We start from the raw sequence: 16,645 nt of genomic DNA on the forward strand, positions 1-16,645 counted from the left end.
TTATGGGAATGATTTTAAGTTCTAGAAGGCAGAGTCATATTTCTAGGAGACAGAAAATTATACTTGTAGAATGATGGGCTCAGGGGACGGTGCAGAGATGGCAAAGAGGCAGTGGAGTATCATGGAAAAAGCCCTAAGAATTTAGAGTGAGAATTAGAAGACCATTGCTATTTATTAACTGTTTAATCGTACGCAATCCACTTACTTTTGAGACCCAGCATCCTTTTATTTCAGGGTGGGGTAATCATTCCTTGCTGAGCTCCCAGGATTGTTGTGAAGTCTGATGAGATAACATGTAACATCAGTTCCATTTCTTCTTCACTGTTTCCTCCATATTTTGAGCTCAACCTTCGACTCTTCCATTGATTACTCTGTTATTCTCCCTTCTTATCTCGAAGGAAAGAGAAGTAGGAGATTAACACACTAACAAACACATGAAAACAAGGACTGATAATAATTTATGACCATCTTTCCTCAAGTACATTTACACTTTAAAACATTTTGCCTAAATTGAGCAAGTCTATAGTGGCAGATTGTTCAAATTCCACCAGAAAGGGAGTTGGTTCTTTGAGAACAAGTGTGTACCTCAAATCACACCACCAAATCATGAATTCAAAAGCATTGTTCCCACTTTTAACATAATAGAAACCAGCCATTTTTATTTTCTATTATTATGTATTTCTTTTTTTTCTTTCAAGATTTTATTTAAATTCAAATTAATTAACATATAATGTAGTATTGGTTTCAGGAGTAAAATTTAGTGATTCATCACTTGCATATAACTTCCAGTGCTCATTACAACAAATGCCCTCCTTAAGGCCCATATTTATGTATTTATTTTAAAGCAATACTCGAAAGTCAAGATTTAAGACAAAAATTCCATGCATGTAGTTGTTCCAGGTATTAGCTAACTTTTTTCTGTTAAGGACCATGTAATAAGTACTTCAGGCTTTGTGAGCTATATGATCTTTGTCACAGCTAAGCATTCAACTAAACATTGTAGCTCCAAAGTAGCCTTAGATGATATATAAATGAATGGACATGGCTGTATTCCATTAAAAGTTTACTTACAAAAACAGGCTATGAGCCAGATTTGGCCCATAAGTCAGTTTTTCTGACACCTATAGTATTCCATCCACTCCTACATCCTTCCCTTTTTTCCTTATCACACAAAAAGTAGGTTTTGCAGAAGAAATATTGAACCCCATAGCTTTATCGTTACTTCCCAGTTTGCATCTGGCCCCAACTAGCATGAAGAATTTTCTTGGCCTTATGTTCCATATGCTCAGTGTCTAATGCAAGCATAATGCCCACGAGCTGTCCTACAACTGCCTAAAAAAATGATCAGGGACAAACATAAACAAATCTTTTCCTCTGCCTCTGTTCAGTGAAAGCTCAGGATCTTGGATGCAAGGGTGGGAAACGCTTATAAACCCTGCTTAGAAGTTTGATAGTTCTATTCTTTCTCTGGCCAAAATGAAGATACTTATGAATGTGTGCTTCCTGTACGTTTGAAACCTCAGAGTTCAGTGCACCAGCACTTAGTGAGAACCAACTGCCTGCAGAATTGTATGGGAATGCAAAATTAGAGGCATGCTCCCTCAAGGATCCAACAGCCTGCTTGGGGAAGCAGAACACATACACATAAGAAAAATACTAAACAACACTTACAAAGCCAAACGTCAGAGAAGTACATCTTTATAAAGTAGAGGCTGACAGCATCAGTGCTTAGAGGTGACTCTATACAGGAAGGATCAGAGTTAGGTAAGATATTCTAGAGGAAATAAGGTGGAATGACATTTTCCCCCTCCCATAACTCTTCCCAAAACAGAAGAGAAAAATCTTTCAGGAGAAAGGAGTGCCAATTTCCTTTGCCAACGACGCTTACCTTAAGTCCAAGGGTGGTAAGAACCCCGAACTGCTGAGAAGGAGGTGACGTATCAGGATCAATAGTAACATCTTACTTACAAACAGATTTATTTTCGAATTTCATATATAATTCAGTTGGATCAAAAAATGGATTGGCTGGTCAACACACAAAGCCTATTTAATCCCCAGATCCCATGCTCCCTATTTGTTGACACTCAGTATGCATTTCAACATCTACATGAGATTATGAGAGTCTATAAATTGTATTTGTAATATAACTTGCAGCTTTTTCCTCACACTATGAGTTTTTAACATTATATTGAGCTCATTGAACACAATGAGAATTTTGTAATTCTCATATGTAAACACTGAGCAAAAAATATATTGAAGGAGGGGTGCCTGAGTGGTTCAGTTGGTTAAGCATCTGACTCTTGGTTTCGCCTCAGGTTATGATCTCAGGGTTGTGGGATCAAACTCTGCATCGGGCTCCATGCTCAGCTTGGAGTCTGCTTCAGATTCTCTTTCTCTCTCTCTCTCTCTCTCTCTCTCTCTCTCTGAATCCCTCTGCTGCTCCCCTACTGATGCTCTCTGTCTCTCAAATAGATAAATATTTTAAAATAGAGAGATATGAACATACATTCTAGGAACTTTGGATATTAGAACTTTATATTCTACTGGCTTTTCTTTTATAATGAAGAATTTTTTTAAGCTTTTCCCAACTACCGAATTTGACTATGCCATGTTTTGCCTTTTTTTGTTTGTTTGTTTGTTTTCACCAGAAACCTGCCTGACATAGAATGCAATTTAATACCCAGAGTATGTGGATGGGTTAAACTCTTGAGAGGCCTTCCTCATCCTTGCAACTAAGGGATAGAAGAAGGATCAAATGAGCTCTTGGGTTTTTGGAATTCTCCCAAACCTTGATTCTGAAATCGTCCTCTATCCAACCAGTAATTTATAGTACTTTCTATTCCTGACACTGACTATAAATTTATTGGAACCCTGTCTCTAAATTGTTGTGTCTTCCTCCTGTGAAGTTTACATGTAAGATGTGGTAGGAACATCCAAAAGGACTGAGCCATGAGACTTTATTGAGTTTACAGAACAACTTGTCTGAACTATTTTTATGCCTGCTGACTAATAAATAGTTGCTTGCAAATGTTTGATGTCAGTTGAATTCATCTTCACACTTGCTTTTCAACCAAATGTGTGGTGGAGGAGCACATGGGTGGCTCAGTCAGTGAAGCGTCTGCCTTCGGCTCAGGTCATGATCTCAGGGTCCTGGGATCAAGCACCACATGAGGCTCCCTGCACAACAGGGAGTCTACTTCTCTCTCTCCCTCTGCCTGCCACTCCCCCTCCTTGTTCTCTCTCCCTCTCTCTCAAATAAATACATTTTTAAAATCCTTAAAAATATGTATTGTGGTAAAATATACAAAATGTAAAACTTAATATTTATCATTGTATAATTCAGTGGCATTAATCATATTCACATTGTTGTACAACCATCATCACTATCTATTTCCAGAATTTTTTCATCATTTCAGACAGGAACTTTATACCCATTAAAGAATAACCCCTCATTTCTCCTTCCCCATTCCCTGGTAACTTCTATTCTATTTTCTGTCTTTATGAATTTGTGTTTTCTAGGTATATCATATAAATGGAATCATACAATACTTGTCCTCTATGTCTTATTCCACTTAGCACACTCTTTTCAAAGTTTATCCATGTTGAAGCATATATTAGAATCACATATCGGGCAGCCCGGGTGGCTTAGCGGTTTAGTGCCGACTTCAGCCCAGGGTATGATCCGGGAGACCTAGGCTTGAGTCCCACATCAGGCTCCCTGCATGGAGCCTTCTTCTCCCCTGCCTGTCTCTCTCTCTCTCACTCTCCCTCTGTGTGTGTGTGTGTGTGTGCGTGTGTGTCTCATGAATAAATAAATAAATTCTTTTTTAAAAAAAGAATCACATATCTTTTTATGGCTAAATAATATTCCTACATAATAATAATATATAATAATATAATAATAATTTCTACATAACACAGTTTATCCATTCAGCTATTGATGGACATTTGGGTTGTTTCTACCTTTTGGCTGTTGTAAATATGCTGCAGTGAACATTGGTGAACAAGTAGCAAACTTAACTTTATGATAAAATTCCTGTTAGTGACACAGTAGGGGAATAGCTTCTTGCCTTCACCCTTAACTAATGGCAGCCACAAATATCTACCTTAAACATTGTAAAGTTGAACATGACTAAATAGACTTTGGTTGGATCATAATACTCAGTTTCCTCATCTGTAAAATTGTCATACTAATAGTATCTACCTTATAGGGTATTAGGAAGATTAAGGGAGTTAATTTGCCTAAAGTGCTTAGAAATGTATCAGTCACTGTGTAAGCATGAAACAAATATAGCTCTTACTATTAGTAGCATCATCATCCTTCATCTTTTAGGGACACATTATCTTGCTGCTACTATAATTGTAATTTACCACCCCCGTTTAACATTCTATCCAGGTCTGCCCTAAGTTCTAACACGTTCTGTTCCAGTCATCCACCTCCTCCATCAAAATTCTCCTCCCATGTGGCTGATCTTTTCAAGATGAGAAGGAGTGTGACTTTATTGACCCATTTAACACTGATATGTAAATTACTGGCAGAGACTAACCATAGACATCCTTATGATTCATACCTTGTTGTGTCTCAGACTTGCAGACTTGTGAAAATACAGAAAGCTGCAACAACTCCAATAGCTACTACAATACTTCCCTTTATCACACTTTCAATAGTGACAAAACTCATGACGTCCCCTCAACAAAGAGAGAATTTAAAGACAGTTATAGTTTCTGGTGGTCAGGGGAATCATAAACTTCTAAACCAATGCAGAACAGAAATGTAACCGAAGGTTGTGTTTTAGAATACAATTTAATGTTTAATAACAGTTCACAAAGAATATAGGAATAAAATAGAAGGTTAACACAATTATTTTTCTTACAAGAGATGAAATATATTTTATCCTTCTATTTAGGTTTAATAATCAATGTAAAACTTGTAACTGTAATGTATCGATGTTATTATATTCAAAAATTAGCTGGGCTTTGCTCTAAGACTAATATCCATAAATAAATTTTAAAAATACCAAACACACAAGAGTAATAATTTTAAAAATCCCTTGGAATACATAAATTAGATGACTATTAAAAATTCCAGAAAATGATTTCACCAGTGGCTTCCTTAAATAATATGCTTGCTTGGTGCATTTTAAGATTTGTTTTTACTAAAATCTGATTAATGTTTATTGCATCGAGATTCAGTTATCTATATATTTTTACGTAGAATTTAAGGTTGGTTCAATAAATCTTTTTTTCCTACTCAGTGAACAGTATACAACAATAGATATTAAAGTTGGTGGGTCTGATTATCTTTTTCTTTTTTTTTTAATTTTTATTTATTTATGATAATCACAGAGAGAGAGAGAGAGAGGCAGAGACACAGGCAGAGGGAGAAGCAGGCTCCATGCACCGGGAGCCCGACGTGGGATTCGATCCCGGGTCTCCAGGATCGCGCCCTGGGCCAAAGGCAGGCGCCAAACCGCTGCGCCACCCAGGGATCCCATGATTATCTTTTTCAAGTCGTATTATCAATTTGTTAACAATTCTGTGCTAGGGATGAGGATGAATGCAACTGAAGTAATAGTGTTTTAGGGCTGTAAATCAGGAAACCTCAGTTCTAAGGCTTACTAAACCACTAACTAGCAGTTCAAACTTTGGGGGAACCTGGTTTCTGTAAATGACTCACTTGGATAGCCACTAATGGCCCTTATTGTTAATAAAACCTACATGAAACAATCAAGTCGAATCCTGTATGGTGAGAGCAAATGGCTAGAAATAGAGATGCGAATTTGTAAAACTTGGTCCTGGCCACAAGAAGTGCTGATTTCATAGGCAGCAGATACTGTCACCAATGGGCCTATATTCCCTCAGGCCTTCCCAATGAGGTGCACCCAGGCCTGACTTCCAGCTGCCAACACATGCATCTCCTTGCACGAGGGCTTGCTTGGCTACTAGAGTCCACTCTGTTCCTGGCAACAGTTGGCTAGAAACACTAGAGAATTAGAGCACATCCTGAATCATCAACCCATAATTGATAAAAGTTATTGTATATGTATTCGAGCTCTCCTACTTCTTAGATGGATTAACCACCCTTGCCCCTGGGTTGGGCTAACACCTAGACCTAGACACAGTACAGTGAGCCACAGAATTCCCCAACATGGTTAATCACCGCTTACAGTAGTACTTAATTTGACAATATATCTTTTATTGGCTGCCCTCCCTATCAGCCTCATCTTCACCTTTCAGTGTTTCCTGGGGACACCTAACAGAGAGACCACATACATGCAATCAAATCCTTACTCTAGGTTCTTCTTCTGAGGAAGCGAAAACTAAGCGGTAAGTGTTTACATGACCCTGGCCTTACCCCTCTTCTATCCCCAAAACTTGTCTGCAAACTTGCTCTTTCCAGGCGCTGTTCTATGAGGCTCCTTGGCCCCCTCTTGTCTTCAGAATTGCTGCTAGGCCCAGGCAAGATAGATATGTTATTGTTATCATCTTGCAGGTGAATTGTGTACATATATATGCTTTTATCACTAACTTTACCAAAGCTGTGCATACCTTAAATTCTGAAACTGTATCATCTTTGTCTTTATATTTCTACTGCCTAACATTGTATCTGGCACATACGGAATTTCATGATATGACCTCTCCTGCCTAGAAGACTTTCCATTTCTTCATCTTTTAAGTGGTCCCCCGTATTTATGATTTAAGATTCAGTCTGCTGTCTCCTTAATGAAATTGTCACCAACTGCTACCCACTGAATGATGCACTCTCTGTCATATGATCCTGTGTAGACATTGAGAACATCCACTTCTTGAATATAACTTCATATTGTTAGATATTGGCTTTTCTACTTTCCCTTTTCCCATATTTTCTATATTAGCTTCTCTATTTTTCTTTAAGCTTCTTGAAGGGAGGGATTTGGCTGTATTCCTTTCTGTTTACCCATGCCCCTAGCACAATGCCTTACCCATAAAAGCGCTATTGAATATATAGAGCAGAAGGTCACTATTGGTTTTACTAGGAGTTCATACCTCCTGTGACTCCCACATTCCACAAATTTGTGCAACCACCATTAGGGACAAAAGAAATAGTCTCAACAAAACAAAATATGTACAGTGACTATAATCCGTATATTTAGAGCAGAAATTTCTTTGCCCTGATCTGATCTATGAAAAGCTACAGACCAACAGCTATCTGCAATTAACTTAATAAACTGGTGTTGAGCTATGAGGTGCTATGATTACCAAAAATCAAATATATTTATTCCCATATCATTACAGAGAAAGTTAGGTGTATGAAACCAGAAAGAGTTGGTGGCCACGAGTTTTGGCTCTTTAGGCTGATCTCATTGGTCATATTATAGTGTCCTTTCATATACCTCCCTCTATACACTGAATTCTTCAGACTGTCTCCATAAAATATTCTTAAATAATATAAAGCAAGTCAGAAATTTGTCTTGAAATAACTGACGACTCATCTCTTCAAGTTTTGCAAGGACATATTTATACTTGGCACATACTATAAATAACAGCTGGTAAGTTTGCCACAACCATTTTTCACTCACTTCTGTTTTCTCCCACATTTATTCTTCTGCCCATATTCAGTCTCATTTAAACTCAAGTACCAGTTTAGAGTTTGCCCTGGGTTGTGTCTGTTGACTTGTTCTGTGTTTGAAATACTCTTTCTAACACATTATGGAAAGAGTAATATTTGGCTACTTTCATAAAATTACTGTTTTATAAGAAGGTACATACTTATAGGCAAAAATATCAATAGTTTACAATAAATCAAAGGGATAGATTTTGGACTTGTAGACCCCAAGAGAAGGGAAGTTCTAGTTTTAGCAAAAGAATTTCCAAAGTATCCACAAAGTCTATAGAGATGAACAAACAAAAACACTTTCACCATGCTTTGGAAACTTGGAATCTTGTGAAATGGATAAAAGATGTAAAGTTGAATATAAGAGCATGGAGTCTGGGAGAAGTCCAGCACATCAGAGGTATGAACTCAAGAGTGGAGAAGTAAAAGAAAAGCGTAAATTCTGATAGGGAGCCTCTGGGAAGTTCCATGACACTTAAGTTGGATGCAAAGGCATCCCAGAGGGTGGTAAAGGCCCATTATGGAACTGTGCCCTGAAAGTTATAGAAATTATGAGCCATGGCTTACCCATTTTGATCCTCTCCTTCTGTTTCACCAACCCCATACCTATTCTTAGCTAGGTAGCCCTGGACACTATTTCTGTAATGTTTCCACTACATGTTGTGAATTATTTCACTGTGGTTATTATCACATGATATTTTTCCCTTCATGAGTCCATCTTACATCTCTCTGAGGGCAGGAACAAAGTCTTTTTATTTTGTATACTCAAACCTATCCTAAGACAAACACTAAATAAATATTACAATAAGACCTGGGGTATTAGCTTAATGTGAAGAAATGAGTTGAGAAGTAGAATTAAAATTTGATGATATAAATCTGGAAGTCTTTGGATACTCCTCTAAGATTGACCTTTTTCTAAAAACAACAGGAAAATATGCTAATATTAGTTTCTGTTGATGTACCGGGACATTTACATAAGTTCACTCATTCAGTCCTCACAACCATCCTGTTAGGCTGAGCATTATTATCTCCATTTAGCAGATTATGAAACCATGGTTGGGGGTTAAATCTGGTAACTTGTTGAAGAACCTAGTAAGTGACAGGCACTATTATGGATGCTGCAGATAAATTGACCACTGAGACAAACCAGGCTGTCACACTCTCTGAGCTTATGTTCCAGTTGAATGAGACTGAGTTTAAACAAAACCACCAAAAAATAAACAAGGGAATTCATACATAGTGATCAATGGCCTAAAGGAGAATAAAATGAGCTGATGTCATAGGGAGTGGGTGGGGGTGATGCAAAAGTCTGCCTTACTTGGTGGATCGTGACATTCCTAATGTAACACTCTGATCCTATGTTATTCAGAAGATGGAAGTGACCAAGTATGAGTTTTGGAAGTGATAATGTGGAGGATTATTAGCAACAGTATGGATTAGGAGAGAATAAATGATCATCCAAAATAAGCCTTTGGAAAGTGGATGAGGAGAAGCAATCATTGTAAGAGAAACCACTGATAGGTTCTAGAGAGAGTTAAAGTGATTTGACATAAAGAATAGGAAAAGGGTAGAGGTGATGGTGATGACGATGATGATGATGATAGCAATGACAAGTCTTGAAGATTTACCCAGTACATATCCAAAGCTATACAGTTCTCTTTGATGGAAAGCTAATATTTAATCACTATAAAAATGTTTTGCAAAATGTGGGACTGCACCACAAGATATTCAAGAAGATTTGAGGTGGTATTTAAGATAATTTAAATTGCAGTGAGAAAGGCATTGAAGAAAGGCAAAGAATCACATAGGAAAAATGCTATTTCCATTTAAATCTCTTTCAATCCCTCTAATTATGTCAAGAAGAAATTCTCAATTTGAGCTATTTGAGCTATTTTGACTTAACACCTCTCTAACATTTGCTAATCTCCTTTTTTAAACAAAGAGTGAGCAGGCCTTATGTTCAGAGCCTTCAGCAGCCAGCAGTATCTAGCTGAAATTTAAAAGTTTATTTTCATTGTATTTATTTTTACAGTTACCCTCTATTTATGGTCAGTGATACTAGTTTACCACTTATGGTTGTGATATGTCCTCAACTTTTCTAATAAATTTAATTAAATAAAAGAATGAATGGATTAAAAGAAAAATATTAAGGAGATAGTAATGCAGTAAATTTGAGAGTGCAGCAAAAATGTTGAAGGTGATAGAAGACTAGAACTTGACGATACTACAATAAGTTACAAAAGCCACCTAGAATTGGGTGAAAGGTTTTGAGGTTTTGAGACACACCTACCGAAAAAAAATATATGGTCACTTAGGAATCTTCAGAAGACTGGATCTCTGGATAACTTAGTAGTTCATAGACTATAATAGATTCTACTTTATGCATATTGAATTTTAGATGACACTAAAATATTCTCAAGAAGGCTGGCACTCAGAAGTACATTCACTAAAACCTAAAACCTAGATCTGGGGCTAGGCTTATTGGTTTGGAAGTCTCACTAGTTTTTCACTGTATAAGAAATTACTGCAAACTTAGTGGCTTGAGATAACACAAATATATTACCTCACAGTTCTGAACATCAGAAGTCCAGGTAGACTTTTCTGTAGGCAGTCTCAGAAGGCTGAAATCAAGGCTGGGCTTTTTTCTGAGAGGTTCTGAGGAAGAAGCTGCTTCCAACATCATTCACACTGTTTGAGGAACACAATTCCTTGAGGTTATGGGACAGAAGTTCTTGTTTTCTTGGCTGTTGGCTGGGAGTTGCTCTTAGCAACCAAAGACCACTCTCAGTCCTTGCTAGGGGCACCTCAAAGCCAACAGCAGAGAACCACTCTCACATGAATCCCTCTCACATTTTCAATCTCTCTGACTTTTTTACTGCCATCAACCAGAGAAAACTCTGCTTTCAAAGGTCTGATGTGAATAGATCCGTGGTTGGGCCCACCCAGATACTCTGTACTTTAAGGTCAGCTCATTAATAACCTTAATCATATCTACAAAATCCCTTTTGACATGTAACCTAGCATAATCAAGGGGGTAACATGACCAAAGGGAGCAGAGATGAAGGGAACCATTTTATAATTCTGATTACCACGGAAGTCATCTATATACAAATGCATCCGTGTATCCATTTATTAATTCAGCAAACATTTACTGAGTATCTATTATACTACCAAGCACTTTGGTTGTCATTTGTGTATTTAACCATGGGAGAACGTTTCTCATACCTTTGATATGGAACATAATGTTCAAACCAACACTCTTTGCCAACAGGATATAAGTGCAACACTGAGAGTCTGTTATCATACACCCCTTGCACCACTCAGATCCACTTGTACCCACATTCGGTTTATTCTGTCCTGGCACTGCTTCTTCAAAATGATGGTCAGTCATCATTTCTTTTTTTTTTTTTTTTTTTTAATTTTTTTTTAATTTTTATTTATTTATGATAGTTACAGAGAGAGAGAGAGGCAGAGACACAGGCATAGGGAGAAGCAGGCTCCATGCATCGGGAGCCCGATGTGGGATTCGATCCTGGGTCTCCAGGATCACGCCCTGGGCCAAAGGCAGGCGCCAAACCGCTGCGCCACCCAGGGATCCCTCATCATTTCTTTTAAAATTTTAAAAGTAAAGTTTTTCAACAGGAACATCACACTGTTGTAGTTGATTTTGAAGCCAGAATTAGATTTGTCATTTCTTTCCTCTATCAACATTCCTGACTCACATTACACTGACTGGCACAAGTGCTGGTTTAGGTTTCCTGCTCTATAGAGTCTGGGTCATGGTTACCTTGTCCTTTTTATTTATTTTTTATTTATTTTTTTTAAAGACTTCTAATTTTTTTTTATTTATTTATGATAGTCACAGAGAGAGAGAGAGAGGCAGAGACACAGGCAGAGGGAGAAGCAGGCTCCATGCACCGGGAGCCTGATGTGGGATTCGATCCCAGGTCTCCAGGATCGCGCCCTGGGCCAAAGGCAGGCGCCAAACCGCTGCGCCACCCAGGGATCCCTGTCCTTTTTAGCCCATTGTTGAGGCAACTGCCTGTTTACTGTTATCACTGGGCAGGGAAGCATCAACGGGCATTCTGTGAGTCTTTTGAGTTCTACAAATACTCCTCTCTGTTTTTATTATGTAGCAATAACCCTATCTGCTCATGTTCATCAGGGTCTAGCACTTATTTTGAGTGGCAGGGGTATAGTGGGCTGAATAGTGGTCCCCATATATATCAGCTCCTAATCCCCAGAAACTATAAATGTTACGTTACATGGGGAAAAGTCTTTGTGGATGCTATTAAGTTAAGGATCTTGACATGGAGAATTATCCTGAATTATCCCAGTTGGCTCTAAATGCAATTACATGTGATAAGAGAGAGGAAAAAGTGTTTGGCACACAGAGAAGAAGGTTGTGTAACCATGGAGGCAGATTGGAATGATGTGCCACAAACCAAGGAATGCCAGCAGCCACCAGAAGCTGGAAGAGACAAGGAAAGGATTTTCCCCCAAAGCCTCCTGGGAGAACACAGCTCTGCCAACACCTTGAATTTGGCTTACTGATTTCAGACGTCTGTCCTCCAGAACTGAGAGAATAAAATTTCTGCTGTTTTAAGCCACTGAGTTTGTGGTAATTTGCTACAGCTGGCATTAAAAAAAACTAGTACAGTGGACCAGTGTAATCTACTTGTCACCAAGTGGCTAGTTGTACTCCTTTAAGGATGGTACCACATGGAGGGTGCGTCGTTGTTCTCTGCTGCTGATGGGATCGATGTTCAGAAGCAGCAATAGCTAAATCAGCTTGGATGAGAAAGGCCTATGCTGCTGCACCAATATGCAGCCTTCATCCTGCCACCATGGCTACATCAATCAGAGGCTATTGTGTGATGGTAAAACTGCCAGGGGATCCGAGGATAGAGGCTGGCTGATACCCACTGGACAATTATCCTATTTCCCTGATACTTCAGTGCCTTTTCTGCAGTGAATGCTCTCTGAGAGGCATTGGCATGTAAACCAAAGATTAACACACTTTGTGTATGCCCACTCCCGTAGGTATATTCACATGCCTTTTCACCTGACCTTCTCTGTCTTTGTTCTTCTCATCTTCCTCCCTCCAAGGGCCTTGGCCAACCAACCGGACGTTTTGCCACTGCCAAGGACTCCTTAGAGTCTTAGCTGAGGCCTCATATCCTCATATCCCTCCACACAAGTTAGTGAGCAGGTGTATTGCCCAAAGTTCTGGAACAATTTCATCTCTCTCATTTAAGGCAACCCCTCAGTGGGGCTTTGATGCGGCAGCAGTTCATTTCATCTTGTACCAACATATCATGTTGGTACATAACATGTACCAAGACAGAAGTTTTCCTCCTTTGTCAGCTCATCAATGAGAGTACCCTATGAGGTCATGAAAGAAATGTCAGCACAGAAGTAGGTGACATGGGGTTTGGACTAATTGTTTATATAACTTCTGGGTACCTTATTGGGAAACATCATGCACTAGAGAATTCTCTGGTTTTCCATAATGCTCACTACTCTAAGCCTTTTCATGACACTTTTAAGATTCTGCTGAGGTATTTCCAGTAACCTCACCTGTTTCCTATAGGCTATTGTTTCTAAGCTTCAGAGAACCATCTCACCTGAGTTTTAGGATTGGCTCCAGTGTCCTTGCCAGGACATTGAATTCTGATTCAGAAGAGGACCTCAAAAAAAAATCTCTTCTATCCATCCTTAAGTTTGGCAATTCTCTCTCTAGTCGAGCAGCCACAAGATCCTTTCCCAGGCATGCTTTCCCATTTCCTACTGATATATACCTATCCGGTATGGCAGAAACAGAACTCTCTAGCTTGAGCCATGCTGAGTCTTGACCATAGTTATTGGTAAAAGCAATGAATGTTTAAAAGAAAAAAAGAAGGTCTGTGGGCTCAAGATTTTTGAAGTGCTTATTCTCAAATGCCCCCAACCCATTTGCTAGGGTTCTACTCTTTCCCTTTCAGGGTTTATCGGTAGCATAGAAGATTTGCTGGGAATATGTATTCACCTTCTTTTGTAACTCTACCATTTTTACAACCAAATCTTGGTAGTGATGCTCAGCACATTCTGCCCTCTGCCTCTGGGGTATGAGAATCTCCTACTAAGCTGCCGAGTCACGCTATTCCACACTATGCCCCCAGTTGACAGTTGACAGACCTCAGCTTGCAATTTTCTTTCTTCAGGATTCCAGTCACAGCTACCAACAGCCATTGAAATCCACAATCCTTATAATTGCCTTTCCCCCCATCTCACTAGGGTATTCAAGCTCTTGTACCTGTATGCTCTCCCAGTCCACCACATGCGCAAGTCTTAGTAATCATGATGTTACAATAGATCACGGGTCAACAACAATACCCCTCTCACCACCATCACTGGATATTTGTTACCATCTAGCCAGCAAGTGTTCTAATTCCAACATCCCACCCTGAGGTTCTGCTTCCTAGGACCACTTCTTATTTTTTTTTTAAGATTTTATTTATTTATTCATGAGAGACACACACAGAGAGAGAGTGAGGAGAGAGAGGCAGAGGGAGAAGCAGGCTCCACACAGGAGCCTGATGTGGGACTCGATCCGGAGTCTCCAGGATCACACCCTGAGCTGAAGGTGGCGCTAAACCGCTAAGCCACCAGGGCTGCCCCCTAGGGCCACTTCTAATACTAACCACCTTAGTTAGGGATTTCCAAGAAGCAGATGCTGATGCAAAGATTTAAGAGAAAGCCATTTAGTTGGGAGACCACTCCAAGGAAATACCAGTAGAAGAATGAGAAAGCGAGAGCAAGAAGGAAGGAAATCAATAAGAGGTATATGAACAAGCAAGTAACGCTGTGATACCTGTGGTTCAACCCTGATGGGGATCTCCGAAAGACAGTATTAAAAATTTAAGCCTTTTGAACTCTAAGGAAGTTGGAGTGTCTTCCAAATTCTATCCCCTATTGGCTGAGGATTTCTGGAGAGCCAGCATTCCCAGCCAACCCTTTGAATGTATGGGCTGAGAGAAAACCCTGGCAGAGAGTCGCAGATATTTGCAAAAGGACACTGAAAAGGTACTGGCACTCTAACAAAGTAGGATGGGTTCTAATTGGGATATCAAAATTGCTATGAGAAAATGCATTCATTCTGCTGGGAAAGTTCCAACACGGTTTGAAAAACACGGTACCACTTACCATAGCAGCTGATGTCACGAAGTAGATGCAATTTCCAAGGAGGAAAAAAAATGTAACGTGCAAGAAGGGCTAAGATCGGTGTCAGAGAAATGCCTATTTCTGAGGAGTGGCTTGAGAGAGACGAATGAGATGTGGAGTTCCATGTCAGTAAAGCTCAGTGTTATGGGTGGCAGTCGGTTTCCGGACTTCCAGTGTTTCTGAGCTCATAACTGGTGGAAACTTTTAATCAGGAGAGAAAATTTATTTAAATGTCCCTTATTGAATTTGTTCAATAGGTGACATGACGTTATAAAACAAAGGAGGTAGCAAAAGGAAATAAGAAATATTAATCTTTTATGCCATGCATAATTTTCTTCTCTTTATAAGGATTCATAAAACAAGCTATTCAGAGGTTTTGAACACAAGCATGAATTTTATTTTGTTCTGACTTTTGTAACCGAAATAACTAAGTAATTTTCAATTCAGTAGTTATAAATCTTTCTATAAAAACATGCACACAACTTTTATTCCCACATTGCCACCCTTTTTGCCACTTTGCAGATGAATTATTAGAACAAAGTTATAAACCTGCAGATATTAGATATCTGTAGTAGAAAATACTGACACAACCATAAAAAAATGCTTTCGTTTTTGTCTAGCTTTGCTCTCTTCTTCAACCTCTGTTTATCCTTTTTTCCCCTGGCCCTCTAAATATATAAGCCAGTAGCATTTGCTTTGCTTTGCATTTTTACTTGCCTTTCTGCCTTTTCAAAAGGGGATGACTTGGATTAGAGATATGCTTTAACTCTGTGAGGTTGTTGAGGGAAATATTAATGTTTGACAAAATTGACTTAAGTTTTGCATGCTACTGTTTTCTAGTATTTGGTTTTTGTTTTTAATATTTTATTTATTTATTCATGAGAGACACACAGAGAGGCAGAGACATAGGCAGAGGGAGAAGCAGGTTCCCCAAGGAAAGCTTGATATGGGACTCGATCCTGGGACTCTGGGATGATGACCTGAGCCAAAGGCAGACGCTCAAACACTGAGCCACCCACTGCCCCTATACTAGCTGTTTTTAAGAACATGTGAGTAAAGCCACAGTCTCCATTTTTAAAATTAACAAAAGGATGGAGTATGCTGGTTATAATTGTCATGACTAATTATTTTTAATATCCCAAAGAAATTGGGGTTTTCTTTAATCCCTTACTGTTAAAAATGTGTTTACTGCTTATAGTGGTTAATTCATGGATGCATGCATCCTAAGGCTTATTTTTTTGACATTTAAGTCAAATATATGTCTTAATGACTCAGAACAGACCTGATAATGTCACCATTTCTTTAATTAAATACATATTTGTGTAAAAAATTGTGTTCTATATGACATTAAATATTTAAAGTTATGTCAATATTTTTGAGAGTAAAAATGTTTTAAGGACTTTAGTCTGGCATGGTAGTCACCTTTTGCAGAGTAGTAGATGAATACTCACATTATGTAATTTCAAGGACATTATGGAGGATTCTCTAATGAATGGTAAGGAAAGAAAATTTATCAAAATATTTTGAATAAATACTAGAAATGGGATATTATATGATATTCAAGCTGAAGTGAATTCCTAAATTTCCTCTCTGGGGGAATAACATTTCCATTCGATGACTGTAAATGAATCTAAAGTACAGATGATAATTATGGCTAATAATATCTAGAATCTATTAAATGCTTACTATTGGCCCAGCAGTATGCTAAAATTTTTAAATAATTATTTTGTTTTATTCTTATAGCTACCTTGACTTGAAGGTGTTAATGTCTTCATTTTATTGATGAGAAAACCAGACTCAGAAATGTAAAGGGCTTCTTCAACTCACATAGCAAATAAGTGACAAACC

The 16,645-nt window shown here is 38.5% G+C and overlaps 1 long non-coding RNA gene across 1 annotated transcript; it reads right to left on the reverse strand.

Moving 5' to 3' along the window:
- Positions 1-211: 211 nt before the first annotated feature.
- On the reverse strand, positions 212-12,908 carry LOC112655790 (uncharacterized). The gene is made up of 4 exons (XR_003133892.3): positions 12,665-12,908; positions 10,158-10,282; positions 1,672-1,740; positions 212-386 (listed from the first exon to the last, which is right to left on the reverse strand). It is a non-coding gene; the product is annotated as an uncharacterized LOC112655790 (long non-coding RNA).
- Positions 12,909-16,645: the final 3,737 nt, after the last annotated feature.

This window comes from Canis lupus, chromosome X (assembly GCF_003254725.2).
Source record: "Canis lupus dingo isolate Sandy chromosome X, ASM325472v2, whole genome shotgun sequence".
NCBI lineage: Eukaryota > Metazoa > Chordata > Mammalia > Carnivora > Canidae > Canis > Canis lupus.